The sequence below is a fragment of the Ciconia boyciana genome, chromosome 1 (genome assembly GCF_034638445.1).
Source record: "Ciconia boyciana chromosome 1, ASM3463844v1, whole genome shotgun sequence".
Taxonomy (NCBI): domain Eukaryota; kingdom Metazoa; phylum Chordata; class Aves; order Ciconiiformes; family Ciconiidae; genus Ciconia; species Ciconia boyciana.
This window is the reverse complement of record NC_132934.1, coordinates 26,223,332-26,241,248: the sequence shown is the minus strand read 5'-3', so window position 1 is coordinate 26,241,248 and position 17,917 is coordinate 26,223,332.

Below are 17,917 nucleotides of genomic sequence, written 5' to 3'. Positions count from 1 at the left end.
AAAGCCAAGATGTTTTATAGCTACTGCACATTTGTTGCCTTTGACAATTGGACTTAATCCAGCACCACAAGAAGATCTAAGTTACAAAAAATCATTAATTTCATGACAAACATGCTTGCCAGTATCATATCATAAAGTGGTTGTGATACTTACCTTCATTTTATTAAAAAATCTGGAGGTGTGAGCCTGTTTTCTGATATATGGGAGCACATTGTGCATTTTCAGTTAATTTGAGCAGTTGACATAGCAAGCTACAGGGTTTATTCCAGCCTTTGGTTTAATTGGGGGCTTTCAGCGTGTACTCTAGAAGTGTGGAAAAGGGACCTGTTTTTCAGAGTCCTACCTCTTCTAGTTATGGAATTCGTCACACCTTTACACACAGCAAGTCTTTTAAGGCTGCCGCCAACTTCAGGACAGTTAGCAAATAAGGGAGCCCTTAGCATCACTGACTGTCCAGCTCAGCACCGCTCAGGGTGAACTGAAGTGCAGAAGCAACTCACGCCACTCTGGCTACAGTTGGTCATAGGGGAAGAACTCTGCAAATCTTTTAATTTTTTTTTCCATATTCTTGACTGTTGTTGGAGTCTGAAAGCTAATTTGAGATTACAAAATTAAAAAAAAAAAATAATAGTGTGGGAGCTTGCTGTACTACACACACACACACACAGGTACACACACAATCCTCCACCTTTCTCTCCTCCCTCCCCTGTTAAAGTAGCTATCTATCTTGCACATCAAAGGATGGAGGATATTTTTGGTACATTCACAAATCACTCAGGACATGAACAAGCTTATTTGTTCCAAATGATGAAAGTTCAAAGTATTTCATTTATGCTAACAGTTCATTAATGTAGCCACTCATGTGTGCTAATCCTACTTATTAAGCCTCCCTGTCTCGTGTTAATAATAATTTAGCTAAATATGAGATGTTTCAACAAGGTTATTCATACTTTCATATATAATTAAGCTAGATATAGGTATAGGATCTCGATAATAATCTTCCTTTTCACAAAGTCTTTAATCTAAATAGAGCTTGAAGTGCCACAACCTGCACTAGGTGCTGCACAGGCTACATTTGTCTGAAAGACTCCTGTTACTGAGCTGTCTGCAGAGTTCTTATCTCCAAAATCCCCGGGTGAGTAGAGAAGCGCTGTTATCTTTCCTGAGCAGATAGAAACCTGTAGAGCAGAAAAACAAAGGAACAGAACCCACAAAAGCACTTACACAACTTAATGGGTTCCAGGACCTTCAGGCAAACTCTGGGAGTGAAAAGAAGCAGTGAACTTTGCAAATGAGGTGGGCAGAGGACCTGAGTGTCCTATTGCCTATGTGAGAGCTTCAGCTAGTGTGCAAAAAGTGGCCATTTCCTTCTTCAGCTGTGCTTGAGAACTGAGCCAATTGTCTGTACCTTGAGAGATGATTTAGACCAAGATAGTTAAGCCTTGGCAGCCATGGTTGCCAGATCTGTTTTTAGGACCTGCTACAGCTTTGTTCACCTCTGCTATAAGTAGTCTATTTCTTTCATGCCCCACATAAGTAGTCCACTTTATGCTTCCCCTCTCCAAGCCCAGGAACAGCCCATTTCTTCCTCCTCCTCCATACAAGTATCACATCTTCCCTTTCTCCCCAGCACAGTTCTGCCATCTCACTGATCTATTTTGCCACTCTCGTACAGGCTAGCCCACCTTCTCCATATATAGCACTTACACAATCAGTCCCCAAAGCGCACTGTGCAAACAGCCTGCCTTTCTCTCCATCCTCCTGATTTCTGGCAACATCAGCCTACCTGCATTCTCTCCCAGTGGTCTCACAGGCACCGAAATCCTGTTCTGCCAAGCATTGCAGCAGGATGAAAGGTTTCTCCTCATCTCCATCAGGGAAGGAGGAGGAGGCCAAATAGAAGCATCCATGGTCCTAGGTGCAGGGAGGGACTGTGACCCCAACTGCACATGGGCACCAGTCAGTCCTGCAGGGAGGACACTGATCTGGAGAAAGAGGGAATGTCTGCCCATCCCTAACCCCTGAGGGGTGTAGCACTTACCTCAGGACCACGAATCTTACTCCAATACCCAGGCATCTGAAGGCAATACGGAATGAAAATGGAATGAAACTCAACACCCATGCACCAATGCCCCTTTGTGGATTTAGCTCCCAGCAGTTCCCTCAAGGTGACAAACCAGGGAGAAGGTTCAGCTTGAAGATGAAGACTGAGTGCATGTACCCATGTATAGGCATCTGGTGACACCTGAGATGCCTTATGAGTTTCATGTAACTCCTTGTGGCTATAGGTCTCATCTAAGTCGTGAGGCAGATCTAACAGCACAGTGTGCAGGTCATGGAGGTTCTCAGGGTCTCAAATAGTACTAAATTTAGGAACCCGAATCGAGCCCTTAAAAGTCTCCATGTATGTGAGGTTTCTAACTCATTTTGTTAGATGTGAGAGGTTTCTTACAGTAGTCAGTAAATATCCAAACTGAGACATGCAATGGCATTTAGAGAGCTATTCAACACACCTTGCAAAGCAGACACTGACATTCGGTCAGAAAACACTGACTGGTTCTCCATGAGCTATAATGGGAGCATAGTTATCTCGGAGGCCCTTACATTTATGTCTTTATTTGCAAACTATAGCCTCCCCGTCAAGACAATCTAAAACAGAATGAGGAATTCAGCTTGGGCTTTTCAAGGACAGCCACAAAACAAGGCAGCCTACCAATTGTGGGAGGGTGAAATCATGTAACCTGACACTACGGATTGAGTATCATCCCAGTATTTTCCCAAATTATGTTATACAGTATTTTAAAACAGTAGAAGATCACAATAGAAGTGACAGTCCAGGCAATCAGATGGGTCTTCACACACTGCTGCTGATTCATACCAACTGGGAATGTTTCAGTCAGGTTGATTTAACTAAAAAATACTTACTGACCAGCTACCTGCTCACACATGACCAAAGCCCTTTATGCTCCTCATCAACATTTTCCCATGCATGTTCCCCCATCCTCCTTGATCCTTCCCTTTGTCCACTCTGGTCTCCCTCCAGATAATCAACCAACCCCTAGTTATTTTTCCCCATTGGTCCCAGTTTTCCTGTATCTGTATCCAAATTTGGTATTTTTGATACAGTTACCTAGGTAATCTTGACCTTACATGATTTTACTGATATCGTTACCTAGGTACTGCTGGCACTGCAAGTTCTTCTCCCCAAAAGACCCCACTATTGCCCTCCAATTATTGTGAAGTTTGGCCACCTCTCCTCTACCTCACCCTTAACCAACTGTGAAACACAGCCAGCCTTCACAGTACTATTTGTAACTTTTGACAGCTTCTCACTCTGCAATTTGTTACATCCCACAACATAATGTCTCATGTCATTTTCAATTAGCTGAACCTTGAGCCAGGGCCCAGTCATCTCCCTGCATACCTTACACTTGGCTGCTTAGCTTTTGCTTAATTGGTCCCTAACCTCTACCTTAACCATAAAACTTAATTGGGGATTTTGCTTTCTCCTGAAATTTAGTTCCATGGAAATATTTACATTTTTTCCAGTTGTATTTTAAAATAAGCAAAGGACATTTGACAAAAGCATAACCTAATGGCACACTCATTAATTGCAGACAGAATATTTTTATGTTCTGACGGCAAACACCATTGTTATCTTTTTTCTTCTGGCATATTTAAATGTGCTATAGTTTACGTCATCACCCAGGACCATATCTGTAATTAACAACACCTCTAAAGGTCTCAGCTGTCTGTGCTGAAGGCACCTATGACAATGTAATCCAAAAGTGTCGTTTGGCACAGAAAGAGCAACCATTCTCTCTCCAATGGTTAGTAGATGCCTAGGAAAGAGAAAAAGAGGACTGGTATATGACACTTTCCCCAAGTAACCTGCAACCGCTAACTAATTCTGAGTCCAGGAGGTTTCCTGAGACTGATGGTACATGTCCATTTAGTAACCTCTAATGAAACTTTCTTCCAACTCTTGTTGGTCTGCCCTCAAACTCTCATAAATTCACTGAGTCCAGAATACCATTGTCAAGGATCTCCACAGGCCTGACTCTCATTGCAGGAAGAACTTTGGTTTTGGAGTCTTTTTTGAACTTGGCTCATGCTAGCTTCATTTGCTGCCAGCAGTTTCTTCTGTTGGACAAGTAAGCAGTCATTCCCCATCTACCCTCTCCATGCTCTGGTCTGGTTCTACAGACCTTGATCGTAGGCTGTCTCTTTTCCAGACTGAGGAATCCCAGACTCTTTTCTTTCCCCAAAATTCCTCAAATATATTCTTCCTTGTTCCTTAAATGCAGAAGCCATCCCACCTCATCTTTGATCACCCTTGTTGTTCTTCTGAAAAGAAGCACATTTGGGGATTTGTGTGTGTAGTGAGAAAAAAAATCCTGAAGATCCTAAAGAATCATTTTGTATTCAGTCTGAGTTAGAAGTGGCAAGAGAGAAGAGGATTTATAGAGTGGCTTAAGTAATGCTCTCTGTTTTGTTCTCTATTCACTTTCTAATAATTATTAAGAATGTTTTTGCCTTTTTTTGACATCTACCAAGTACTGAGCTAATATTTGCATACAACTACCTATCATAAACCCAAATCTCACTCCTGAGTGGTAACAGGAATCTCAGATCTCATAATTTTCCGTTAGAACCTAAGATTCTTTTCTCTACATGCATCACATTTTTCTCTGTATATATTAAATTTTATACATTTCAGTTGCCACAGTTGACAGGCAGCTCTGAAGATTTAATAGCAAACCAAGATATGTCTATGTTTTCTGATTAAATTTTGTTCAAATTTAAGAAGTTACACTTTCTAGCAATAGATGTTCTGAGATCTTAGAAGCCATTACAATGGACTGACTGCCTTAAATATTTTCACATGTTAAGGAGGAATACTGTTTTACTTAGTTGTTCCTTTCCCTACTTGAGAAACTTGTGCCTTTTGTTTCTATGTGCTAGAAGCCAACATCTCTGCCTCTGTTTATTTTCCTATCAATCTACCAGCAACATTGGTGGTACTGTCAAAAGAAGGATGACCTGTGAATAGTTTATTTTGTGAATACCTTGAATGCTGACAAATAGTGGCGATTTTTGAGATGAGTTATGGCATATCAGCATACCCTTTTTGCTGTTTTGTTGCCATTTACTTTTATCCCCAGGTGAATAGTAGATTTCAAAAATACTTACATATTTAAAAGCAATGAGAATAATAGCAGTCAAATACTAGGTCAGTTCCATAATCTAAGTTGCTTTTACTTCCAGTTAAAACTGAAACATACCCTCCAAAAGTGGTTCAATTTGCTCTAAGCAAAAAAATGCCGAAAAAAATGATAAACATGTATTTAAGAAAAAAAAATCTGTGCTTCCTTTGCCAGCAGTAAAGTGTTCCTACCATTCAATATGCATTATTTGAAAACTCCTCTGCGCAACATCATCAACAATGTTTACCCAAGCATGATGATTATGATAAATTGTTCCAGGGACTTCATATCTATTGTGCTTGTAGGTCGGCACTTGCTGTAATAAGAAGGCCACCAGATTCAGAAATTAAAGAGAAAAAAATTGGTAAATGTGATGTCAACATAGGAAATATTGTATGATTAGATCTGCGAATGAACCAAAACAACTTGCTTTTGGCTGGAATTGACCTAGTAGCTCTCAGTTTACTGGCTGGTTGCAGGGGGGGGATTTATTTATTTATTTATTTATTTGCTATTAAATGGGCTATTGTTAAAGCCTGCCACATACATAGGAACTGTCTGTTTACTCTGCATGATCAAATGTTTGAGTCTATGCATGCCTTTAATACATAACTTAAGCATGCACTGGAATTTTCCATTTTGGCTTGCTGTTTTTGTAAGTATACATTTTGGTTTTACTTGTCCGAATTTCCTGTCAGGATGTACACTATCTTTAAAAAGAAGGCAGCAGAAAAAGAGCCTTTTAATCATCAGCACCACTGAAAACAGTGCCTTATTCTGCAGTTACTGATTGAAAGAACCTTCTTCACTGGGACAGAAAACGTTTCTTTACACTCCGTAACGAGAGCTTTACCGGCAGTAAGAGCCAGAGGGGAAGGGGACCCATGAAATTGTTACTTGTAGACACAGTTCACTGCATGGGTGACACGAAAGACAGTGGGCTTCTTACGTGTCTCAAAGTAGAGGGCCAGATTCAGCGCCTGGATAGGCTGTGGAGGAGCCGGGAGAGGCTTTGCACCAGGCTGCCCCCGTCCCTGGCATTCAGGCAGACCTACTTCTGTCCGCCCCTCCACAGAAAGATGAGCAAAAATAAGACCTCCCAGGAGGTCATGTACCCTGTGTTCAGGGACGAGGGGGGAATCGAATGTTAAATAATTCACCCCTGCCCGCTCTTCATTTATCATTTCAGGAGTTAGTCTTATCTGTCTCTGTGGGAAACTACTGTGTTGCTAACAGGTAACTATGCAGGGAGATGATATGCTAGTGTGGTCGTAGCTGTGCTTTGTGTTCCCAATTTTCCATTTAATAATCCAAGCAGAAATGAATAGTAATGCTAAATAGGAGTATGAAATATTATTTTCATTTTCTCTGTTGCTGCATAGCAGGAGGGAAAATAACCAAATGCCCTAGAGGCATATCCGTTTGTCTAGAACATAGGAAGGGATTTGCAACTGGAGTCAGGGCATTTTACAGCACGGCCATGCCTCTCACAGGGCTGAAAGCATAGTCAGAAAGTCAGCCAGTGGTGCATCTTTCTTCACAGATAGGTTTCTTGTGGAAAAATAGTGCCAACCTTCGTGGAAAATGTTGGAAATACTTGTTTGCCACAAGTGTTCAATAGTAGTAGTCTGTTGAGTTGTAGTGCTGGGTACTACATTGCAGAGAGGCAAACTGTGACTGACCAGCCACAAATGAGTATGGAGGAAATGCAGACAAATTTGACTCGGTGCTCATGTACATATATATAAAACCAGTCTGTTCAAAGTTTGCATTTCAGACCCTCATTGCTTATTTCTCATACTCTATAACCACTCTGCTCGGTAAGTAGTGGGGTTAGAAGGTCATTCTTCAGCAAATTTAACAAGGGGCAGCTGTTTTGACACTGAAGGAATCAGCTAGGTACAGACTGTTTTTGCCAGAAGAGACAGAGTTTGTAGACAGATGTGGTTTTTATTTCAAGATCAGCTGATAAAGTGGGGAGACACAGGTATCTAAGATTTCTAGCCCACAAACCTTTCATCAGATCATCTGCTTTGCCAGAAGACATGGTATTGAAGTGTTTTCCATGGCTAGGACAGGCAGATAGCTGCCTAAAAAGACAGGTTTAAACTGTGCTGTCTTTAGTGCATCTAACAGCCTGCTCTTTTGAACTGGTTCTTACTGAGAACTAAAATAATAAAACCAGATTACATGAATAGACTTTGTCTCTCGCCTAGCTCTTCCCAGGGTCTGATGGCATCTGGCTGTTATCAAACTGTCAAGTTCTGATCTTTTTCTGAGAGGAAAATATACACCATCTACTGTCCTTGGGTTTAGCTTTGAAAAACAATTCAGTTACATCTTCTGTTTTTCAAAGGGCCAAATAAGCGGTTCTATGTCACCATTTTTCATGTCTTTCTGTGTTCTTGGAGGCAACTGAATTGGGAGAGTAATGCCTCAGATATATCCCCAAAAATGAAAATAACACTACTTTACACAGAGTGCGAAAAATGGAACTCCCTTAAAATATGGCAAAAATAGTCTTCATTTATTTGCTAACAAGTTTTTAATGATCTTGAAGCTCCAACATGCCAAACAAAATTGAGGTAGACAAAAATACTGGGTTTACTTTCATTTTGTATCTTAATATTACAAAAAAAAGGTCTGAGATCCTGTGCTAATACTCCTACATTTAATATTAAATACTCACGGTAAAAAGTTCTCTGAAAAAAAGAGTACTCTAACCAGACAGATCTGACACATTTGAATTCAGCATGACACTTAATGTATTTGGGTTTTGGTATCGTGTTATGTGTCCGAATAATATTACTAATGATGGTAGTTATAACTACTGCCAAGACAACATACCTTGTGCACACACCTTTTTAATATTCTGAATTTACACTTAGATTTCTCCTGTAAATTAGAAACTAAAGATGGAAGTCCACCAGATTCTTTGTTAACATACTGTACCATACACACCAAGACACACTGGTGATATAGCCTTTATATAGGAAAGAAAGGAAAACAAAAACTGCATGGAAACCCAAAAAAGGATTTGACAAATATCAAAGACAGCACTGAAAATGAAAACATTTACCACAAGAGAAGCAGAAGATAAATGCAACAAGAAATTGACATTATTCTGAAAAAAACATAAGCACTCAAAACAAGCTAGAAAAAAAGCTGAACAAGACACAGAATGACTCACCCTGGAAAATAACAAGATTGTCACAATACAAAGGAAAATACAGTATCAACACTGAGGAGAGGTTCATTTAGACTGAGAAAAATGTAACAATGGATAAAAAGAGCAGATCTGAAGAAAATATTCAATATCAGATGAGAAAAGAAGGCTGAAAATTAAAGAACTTTTAAAAAATTAAAAGGGAAAGGCTTATCAAAAGGGGAAAATGTTAACACAGAAACTAAAGAGGGGCCAGTTTCTCATCAAGACTTGCTAATGTTCCATAAAAGGACAAGTAGAAATATTACCTAATGAAAGAGAAGCTTTATGTAAATCCACAAAATATTTACTAAAGGGTATAGCGATGAAAATATTTTCATTGCTAAGTAATCAATAAGAATAATAGGTTTTAAAGAAATAGAAATCTGGACTGTTAACTACAAGCCCTTTTCATGTCTGCTTGCTATTGCATCATGTTGTGGGTTATTTATACTCAATATAGGAGAAAGAGGAAGCAGTAATAGAAATCACGTCGTTAGAGCTAGTGAATTGATTTTCTTGACAGATTTCCTTATTTCCAAATTAATTTTAGTGAATTTGGCTTGACACAGCACAAGCTAAAACATCATGACACGACAGCTAAAGGTGAAGATGAACATTGTCACCCTACCACAGCCAAGTGTTTCCTAGACTATAAAGAGAGCTTCTTCACCAAATGTTCTTCAGCACAAGAACCAGAGAGGTATTGTAGGAATTAGCCTCTGGCCTGGTGCCTTTTCTAAACCATTGACACCTGTTCAAAGCAGCTGTAAAGTACTATCACATCAGGATATTATCATTTTATTCTTGTTCTGACCAGGTGTGCATATACACTGAATGGCCAGAGATTAACCTTCTAATCCATCCTTATTATCTCTGTATTACAGGCTATAAAACTGCATGAGTTACGTAGTGTAGACACTTGTGGTCATGTTTTAAGGAGACTAAATTCTTGATGTGAAGGTTTCAAATGATAGAGAGTCTAACACATTCACTGGTGACCTGTCCTAGATGTTTATCAATCACCTTGTAAAATATTACAATGTATTACTTGCTGGAAATGAAAGTTAACTATTGGCATAATGACCATGTCAGGACAAGATTCTCTCTGTGTAGTAATTTCCTGTGGAAAACTAGGAAATAGTTCTGCCACCTATGAATGCTGTGCTTGCCCTTCAGTGTGGGTGTGTTCACGATGGGTAACTTGTTCATGGTATAAATAAAAGGGGATTCTTAAAGGTAAGAAAGGGAGCACACCGACCTATCTAAAGCTTTTCCAGCATGTACCTGAGCAGGTAACCATGTTAGCAGCTGTTAGAAGTGATCTTTAGCCTTGTCAAATGATCACAAAGCTTTGGCCACAGCTGAAAACCTGGAGAAGAAAAGGCACCAAAGTGCTCAGAAGTTGGTCCCCACCAGGGTGGAGGGGGAAGCTGGAAGGTGCTGCAAGCTCCCATGTACTCACAAGCAACATAATTGAGTTATGTCTACCTACCAGCTTGAGAGGAAAGCCAAGTGGATGTATAGCCTGAGACCCATGCATTACTGCAGTCCTGCAGGCATTGGCTTTATACTGTATGTTATAATAATACCTATACATATTGCTATGCAATGTTGTATAATTCTTATTCCTACTGAGAAACTATGCCAATTGCAAAATGGTGTTGCAGCTGGAGTTGTCTCAAATATATCAACTACTGGTATTAATATGTTCTCTTGCATATGTGTATCAGTGTGTTTGTACATGTTTGCATGTGTATGAGTTTGGAAATCACTACAGTTGTTTCCTGGCATCTAGGTTCTTTCAATAACATGAAAATCAGCTGACTAAAATCTTTAACATTTTCCCTTAGGACAATCCTAAAATAGTTTTTTTTTTGGTGGAGCTCAGCACATGGAACTTGTTTCTTCCCGTGATACCAGAAGTCCGTTTAACAAGAACTGCCAAAGTTAATCCTTCTCCTAATGAGCCAACCTCTACTGTACGTAAACTCTGTAGTACCCTGAAAGATGCTGACTTCACATGAGAAGACACGTCCGCTGTCTGCTTTCCAAATGCAATCAACTGCTTGAGCATCTCAGCAATTTCTCCTGTAACTTTTGTTCATTCAGAAATTTCCAATTTGCTTCATGTCAAGATAGCTCATAACATCCCAAACAGCCAGGTAGCGCAGGCGGACATCGAAATGAAAAACTGACAGAGGAGTTTTTTCTTTGTTTCCTTGACAAGCTGGCAGAAGCGGCTCCGGTGCCTGAGGACTGAGGCCCAGTAGAGCAGGGTACCTATAAAGCACCAAGTGTTTTTACACTTAAGTTGCCCGCCATTAAAAGTCGCATCACATCCGTGCTGAGTAGACGGTTTCACTCAGATGGGAACAGTATCGCGAACACAGAAAGCATTCACCCGGCTCCTGGGCTGCACTTGGGCGGACCTGGGATGAAGTAGAGGATCGCGCGTGTCATCTTACGCTCCCAAAGCCTGGAGTGTTTGCCAGAGGTGTGCCCAGCCCCCCGACTACTTTTTCACACCAGGACACCCAAGAGGACTCCGCTCAGCGCGGGAAGGCCGTGGGGGGGTCAGGCCCGGCCCGGGAAGCAGGGTGCCGGCTCCCTCCGGGTCGGGGTGCCGCGGAGAGCGGGCTGTCTCGGCCGGGGCTTCCCGCTGGGCCCACGCGTGCCGCTCTGCCGCGCAGGTCCCCCCGGCCCGGCCCCGCCGGCACTGCCGCCCCCGCCCCGCACTTCCCAACTCGCGGGACCTGGTGTTTGTTTCCCTTAATTTTTCACTTCTTGTTTGGGTGGTTTGGGATTTTTTTTTCTCTTTCTTTCTTTTTGGTCTTGTTTTGTCTTCCCGAAGAAACGGTGCCAGTGCCTGCGCCCTGACCCATTTCCAAGGCGGATACGGACATTCTGCCGCTCCAGCCCCCTTCCCCGCTCCCCCCTCCAGGTCCCAGCGGACACGTACCCTCTCGCCTTCCCGGCTCGGGGAGCAGCCTGCAAACGCCACCCACGCACAGGCCGGTAGCGCCTACCGGCCCCGCCGAACTCCCCGCGATTACTCTCACGGTTGCCCTCAGCAGTCAGCGCTTGCAAAATCGGGCCCTTGAGCCATCGCCGGGAGCCGGCCCCGAGACGATAGCTTTTTAACGGGGTCCTCGCCGGGAGCCGGCCCCGAGACGATTGCTTTTTAACGGGGCCCTCCGCCTACGCGCTCTGCGGCACCCCGGCAGGGCTGCCAGCCTCCGCCTCCCCGCAGCCCGCGCTCCCTGGGGTGGCCCCGACCGGCCCCCGCCTCGCTGCCCTCCGGCACCCCAGAAGCCCCGCACCCCCTCCCCGCCTCCACGTCGAACTAAACTTTTCCGTGGCGCGCCGGTGGGGGGGTGCCGCTGTCCCGGGGGGCTGCCCCGCGCGGAGCCGCTTTCCCCCCACGCGGGCGCTGCGGCGGGGTCCTCGGGCCCGGGGCCACGCTTGGGCCGCGGCGACGTGAACCCCCCCCCCCGGCCTCCGGCCCCCGGCTTCCTCCCTCCTGCCGGTTGGGGGGGGTCTGCCCCTCCCGCCCGCGGGCGGGCGCGCGCCACCGCACTCGCTCGCGCACCCCCCCCACGCACACTCACACACACACGCAGGCGGACACACTCACACGCGCGCACACGTGCGCGCCCGCCCAGCAGCGCGCGGTCTCCGCCCCCCCGCGCACACACACGCCCGGGCACACACACCCGGCACACGCGCACCCGCGCGCACACACACACACACGCGCACCCGCGCGCACGCACGCACACACACACACCCGGGCACACACGCACGCAGCCGCGCGCTGCCCGCAAGCACTCGCGCCCTCGGCAGCGCGGCCGCTCGGCGGAGTGCGCGGCGCGGAGGGCGGCCCCGGCGAGCCCCCGCGATGCGCTGAGCCGCGGCCCCGCCAGCACCCAGCGCCGCTGATCCCGCCCGCGGCGTGGGGGCGGCCGCCGGGCGCGGCCGCGGCGCGGAGCCGGCTCCTCACGGGGAAGAGGTGCAGCTGCCCGCGGAGGCAGGCAGGCAGGCAGGCAGGCAGGAGGCTGAGGGGCAGTCGGACGGGCAGGCAGGCAGGCGGGAGGAGGCAAAGGACGATTTGGACATGCTCATTCTAGGGCGCTTGGTTGCCTGCATCCAGCTCATCTGTATCCTCAGAGTGGGTGAGTGATATTTGCATGAATTCATCTTTGGGTTTCAGACCAACTTTTCTCCCCGGGCTCCGGTGGGGTTTTCTCCCTCTGATCCCTTTTGCTTAGAGCTGCAGGTGCAATCACCGGCGGTTCCGCGCCGTGGAAACATGCTGCCAACACCGCGGGTGGGAACGTTTCTCCTACCCCTTTTTACCTCGGCCTCCTGCTGCCGGGCTCCGCGGATGCGCGGTATCCCCCGCCACCCCCGGCACAGGCGGGTTGCTCGGGGCGGGGCTCGCCAGCCCACCCTGCCCCTGCTCCCACAGCGGCGTCTCGCGTGGCGTTCTGCGCCCCGCGGAGCCGCTCCGCGCCGAGCCCCCCCGCAGGGGTCTGGCCCCGCCGGGCAGCCCGCACCCGCGGGGGAGAGAGGGCGTGCGGCTGTGACAGGAGGGAGAGAGAAGGTCCCCGCCAAGCAGTACTGACATCGAGCTTCTCTGGGGACGTGGGATATGAAATTTTACTTTAGCCTCCCGCATGAACAGTTTCGAAGAGAAGCGGGGACGGCTGCAAAATTTCAGTCCAAAAAAAGACTCGTTCTCCAAGAACGGCGGCGTCAGCGATTGCCCTAAACCAGGGTATAACTGCCGCCTCGAAAAGCAAAATGCAAGTCGTTCATTCACGTGGGACGCTGCATACAGACTATGGATTCATGTATAGATTTTAGTAGGGCTACTTACATAACCAAATTAATTTTCGACTCATTCCGATCTATGCAACTGGAGCACATCCTAAAAATCATGCAATGCTCTGTTATTCGGTATTATTATTATAACCAGCGTTGAGTGGGTTGGTGCTGTTAGAAGTGCTGTCTTAAATACTTTGTCAAATAAATATTAGGAGCTTAAGTGGTGGGGTTTGTATCGTATTGAATGATCATTTTGATTTTACAAGCTTCTGTCAAATAGATCGCTAGAAAGTGCTAGTTGTTGGCTTGTATTTAAGTATGAGGAACTTAGGAGCTTCAGCCCATTAGGTACAAAGCCGGTTTTACAATAGGTCTCTCGTGATAAAGTAGGCACTAACCTACATTTTGCACCCAATAGGTGGTGCTGCTTCTGAAACCGTGGTGCTCGATAAACAAAGATCGCGGGGAGGTTACTCGGAGTGAAAGCAATTTCGTACCAAGTTCTGCTAGTTAGAGGAAACTACTTTTTAAAATTTTGTCACGTGAAAAATATTTTTGCCTCCTTTCTGAAAGTATAGTGGAAGAATTCAACTATAAATGCGATGAATGTAACTGACCTTTAATTAAAATGTATGATCTTTGTCAGGACGTTAATAGCATTTTAGTGTCACTTCTAAACTAACCTATTTCTAAAAACAGGGTACTTATTCTAATATAATTACTGGTTTGGCAAAGAATGGCCTGTCATAAAACTTTTGATAAGTTTTCATAACATCTTTCTTATGTTGCCAACCTGTTTCCTAAAATCAGATGTACTCCCAAGACTATGTAGAGGACAAAATTAGCAGGTGCTTGTATATGTGTGTGGAGGTATATGAAAATGTGTGAGTACAGATCAAGTATACCATGATATGATCGTAATGTAATATGACACAATTCAATTTTGGAGACTAACTTCCATGTTCAGATGCTCCTACCACATTGCAAGCAATGCAAGGCATAAACATAACATTTCTAATGAAACCTATGCTTTTTCGATAATTTCGTCTCGTGTCTTTTTAGAAATAAGGTGGTTTTGTATAATGTAATATTCACATACATCGTCTGCATGTGCATGTTATATTCGTTAATTTAGAAGATCTGTCAGGATGGGAAAACAAGGGGTTTTACTTGCACATGAGGTATAATATAAGTGCGGCTACATTTTTTTTTCTTTCGACTGATACACTATTGTTTTCAAACCTGACCTGAAGGGGAGACAGCCTTTCTAGATGTGATAGATGATTTGGTTCATTCTGAAGACTCATGAACTAGACTGCTCAGTGTGTTCAATGACATGTTTGTTCCCTAAAGTGAATACCCTGTACAGGTTATTAGACTGATTTAATCAGATTTCATTTGAATATGTTCCTCTTTGAGTATCTCTCCATAACTAAATATGCTCTCATCTGATAGTATTAGTTCATAGGAGTAAATATTTTGTTAGGATTTTGACATTATTTCCTTTTGGGTTTTCACAAAAAATTAAAATAAATTATTGCATACTACCAGTGTATGGTTCCTAGGGCTTGGTGAGAGAGAAGGACTGGGTTGGACAGGCTGGCTCTTACCATTAGGTATTTCTGGTACGGAAGAAACCAGACCCAGGGCTCTGTGAATGGGATGTTGCTGAAGAGCGTGGCAGTCTCCCTTTGCATTCTGGAGACTATGTTTACTAGTTCGAGGCTAGGCAACATGTAGATCCCAGCCTCATTTGCTTGTAGTTTCAAAAAATGTTGAGTTCTCAGCTGGTCAGGTACAGAGCTGTGCAGGAGGTCCTTTCTAATGAATCTGTTTGGGAGTTTTGCTGTTGCCTCTGGGAGATTCAGCAAGAAGATCTCAGTCTCATATGTGTTCAGAAAAGAGAAGGCGGTCAAGTCAACCTCACTGAAGAAAAACCTGTTAGAGCAGATGGAGGCAAAAAGTTCTTTTGGGAATGACAAGACAGTGACAGTTCGTTCTCTGTGTTACTGAAGAAATGCTTAGGGGCTTGATTCTAATATCCCTGCTGAGATATGAATAGCACCTTCCTCCACAGTGTTACTGAAGCCAAGTACTGATGTAATTATTTATGGAGCAGGGTATTATCTGAGTATTCTCAGTGAGTGCCATTCAGTGAAGTTCAATGGAACTACTTGTGGAGTGAGATGCTATTCACTCACAAGGAAGGGCACATGAGAAGTCCTGTGTGATTATTTGTGGACGCTACTGTGTAGTTAGAATAGAGATTTCCTATGAAGTTTTTTCTGTTACTAAAATTGAAGAAAAAAACCTCTGTGGACAATTCGCTTGCTTTTTACGTTTTTATTTTAAATTAGAAATACATTAATCTATAATATTCAGCCTGCATATATCTCAGGCTGAAGGTATTCTTTGAAATTCTGACCCGGCTTACTGATGTGTTCCATATAACCTCCTGAAAGTCAATAGGGTGTGCCCTTTTTGTAGCTTTTGTCTCGTTGTTCTTGTGAAAAAAAATATCTGGAGTCTTTTCAATAAGTAGACTATTTATGAATCTGTGTAGGCAAGAAAATGTTAATAGGAAAAGGAACATGTTTTAACAAATTACATTATAATTGTGTCTAAATTTGAATCAAAGAGGTGTAAATATTTAGGCAAGACTTAAAAAATACTCCCTGCTCTCACTAGGAAAATGTATGGGTAATTTCCCCAAATAATGTAAAAATTCTCTCCAAAATTAGCTCATCTACACCTTACTACTATCACTGTCTGACCTCAACCAGGGTTTTGCCTTTCAAAATGCAGCTAATTAAACTATGAATTGTTTAATTAGTTGTGTCGCACTTTAATTTTTCACTACCTAGGAAAGACCTCTCTCATTTTCAGTTTGTTTCTGGCACCCCAGTACCATGACTTTATTCACACAAAAGTAGTAAAGTTTCCCTAAATATTCTAATGTTTCTTACACAACTGACATCAGGACTGTATTTCCAAGCTAGCAGACAGCATACATCTCATGACCAACAAGAAAAGCAACTTCTCCACGTTCTTGACTGGATGGCTCCAATTAATGAGAATCTGAAGGACAGCATTGGCTCAGCTTTCTAAATCCAATCACACTTTCTGTTCATTCTCATGTCCACACGTTTAGATTCCATAAGCCCTTAGGCTGTTAAAGGACTATGGGATCAGATCCTTCTTTTTTGCACTAACCTCTTATTTTGGCAATATTTTTGTAGGCCAGATACTTGGCATACTTCAAACTCAATTACATCACAGTAATATTACTATATATTATTTTTAATGCTTTAGCATATTTTACACTTAAGATGACATGTTCCTATGGATGATGATACATAGTTCCTATGGAGAAATTTAGTCCTGCCATATCTAAAACATAAGAGCTAAAACAAAAATAAGAATTTTAGGACTGTTAAACCATCTATTTTAACCATCTATATTATAATCATCTATATGTTATGCATTTTTGTACCATAGAGATTGATATATACCAAAATCTAAATATACAGTATGGATTTATTTTAGGTTCAAATACTGGCAGGTATGAAAATTTGTGCAGAAATGAATGACATTTTAAAAGTTAATGTCAGTGTAACCTAATATTTATTCAGCACACTAGTCTGTGGGACATATCTAAAATAGTTAAAGCTGTACTTTGCAATGCTTGTTCAATACAATGTGTAAGGAAAGTTTTCTAAGTTGTATTTGGCATTACTTCACCTCTAAATATATTCTTCTATCTGAATTCCTGGAGAGAAACTAAATAATATGTATAAAATTACGGTGGTAATTTGAAACTATTCTAATCTGGATTATAAATCAGGATGTTAATTTATGAATGTAGGCACTTGCCCATTTGTTAAGGAAAGTGATTTCCTTCATTTTCTGTGCTCATCATTTAAGTGGTCACTGCCCACTATGAGTTCTCTAATTAGGAATTTAAGGGTGAACAGATTCTGTTCTTTCGCTGACAATTTCAATTCCTCTTCAAACGTGCCATGCTTCTCAGTATTCCCTGTAGGGCCTGAAAGTCTGCGGCAGTTCCGGAGCCCCCTGCTCCCATTTAACAGCTCGATTCTCACAGCTTCATGCACCATTTATGTGGCTTTCCTGTATGAGACATCCTTTGGCTATTCAATAAGCTTCTTTTCCCATAAAGACAAAAGTTACCTTTTTGAATACATGTCAAGGCTTCTGCATTAGAAAGATAAATCAACAGGAAGAAAAGGACCTACAGTATTAAATAAACAAAATCCACTAAATGAAAGATAGCAAATTTTTCAAAGAGGCTGGGACTGTAAATGAAACTTGGCTCCAGCAGGTTGTTGAGGAACTGTTGGCAGCAGAGTACTTTTGTAGGAAGGTATGGTGCAGGTTGCTTGTTGAATACAAATTACTGATGTCTGTCAATTCAGTCGTGAGGCTCAGGTGGAAATAACTGGAGAATTTAGAAACAAAGTGAGGGTTTATTTTACTTATTTGGCATTGCTGGCTGATATTGTGGCACTATCTGGTTGAGGTGAAATAATAGACTTTTTAAGAAAAACAGGCACTGTGTAAAAGTGTAATGGATTATTCTAGATGAGGTAAGCCTCTCAAAAGCTCCTATTGCTTTCTACTTCTTGCCCATACTTGACTTAGGTTTTCTTTGATCGAC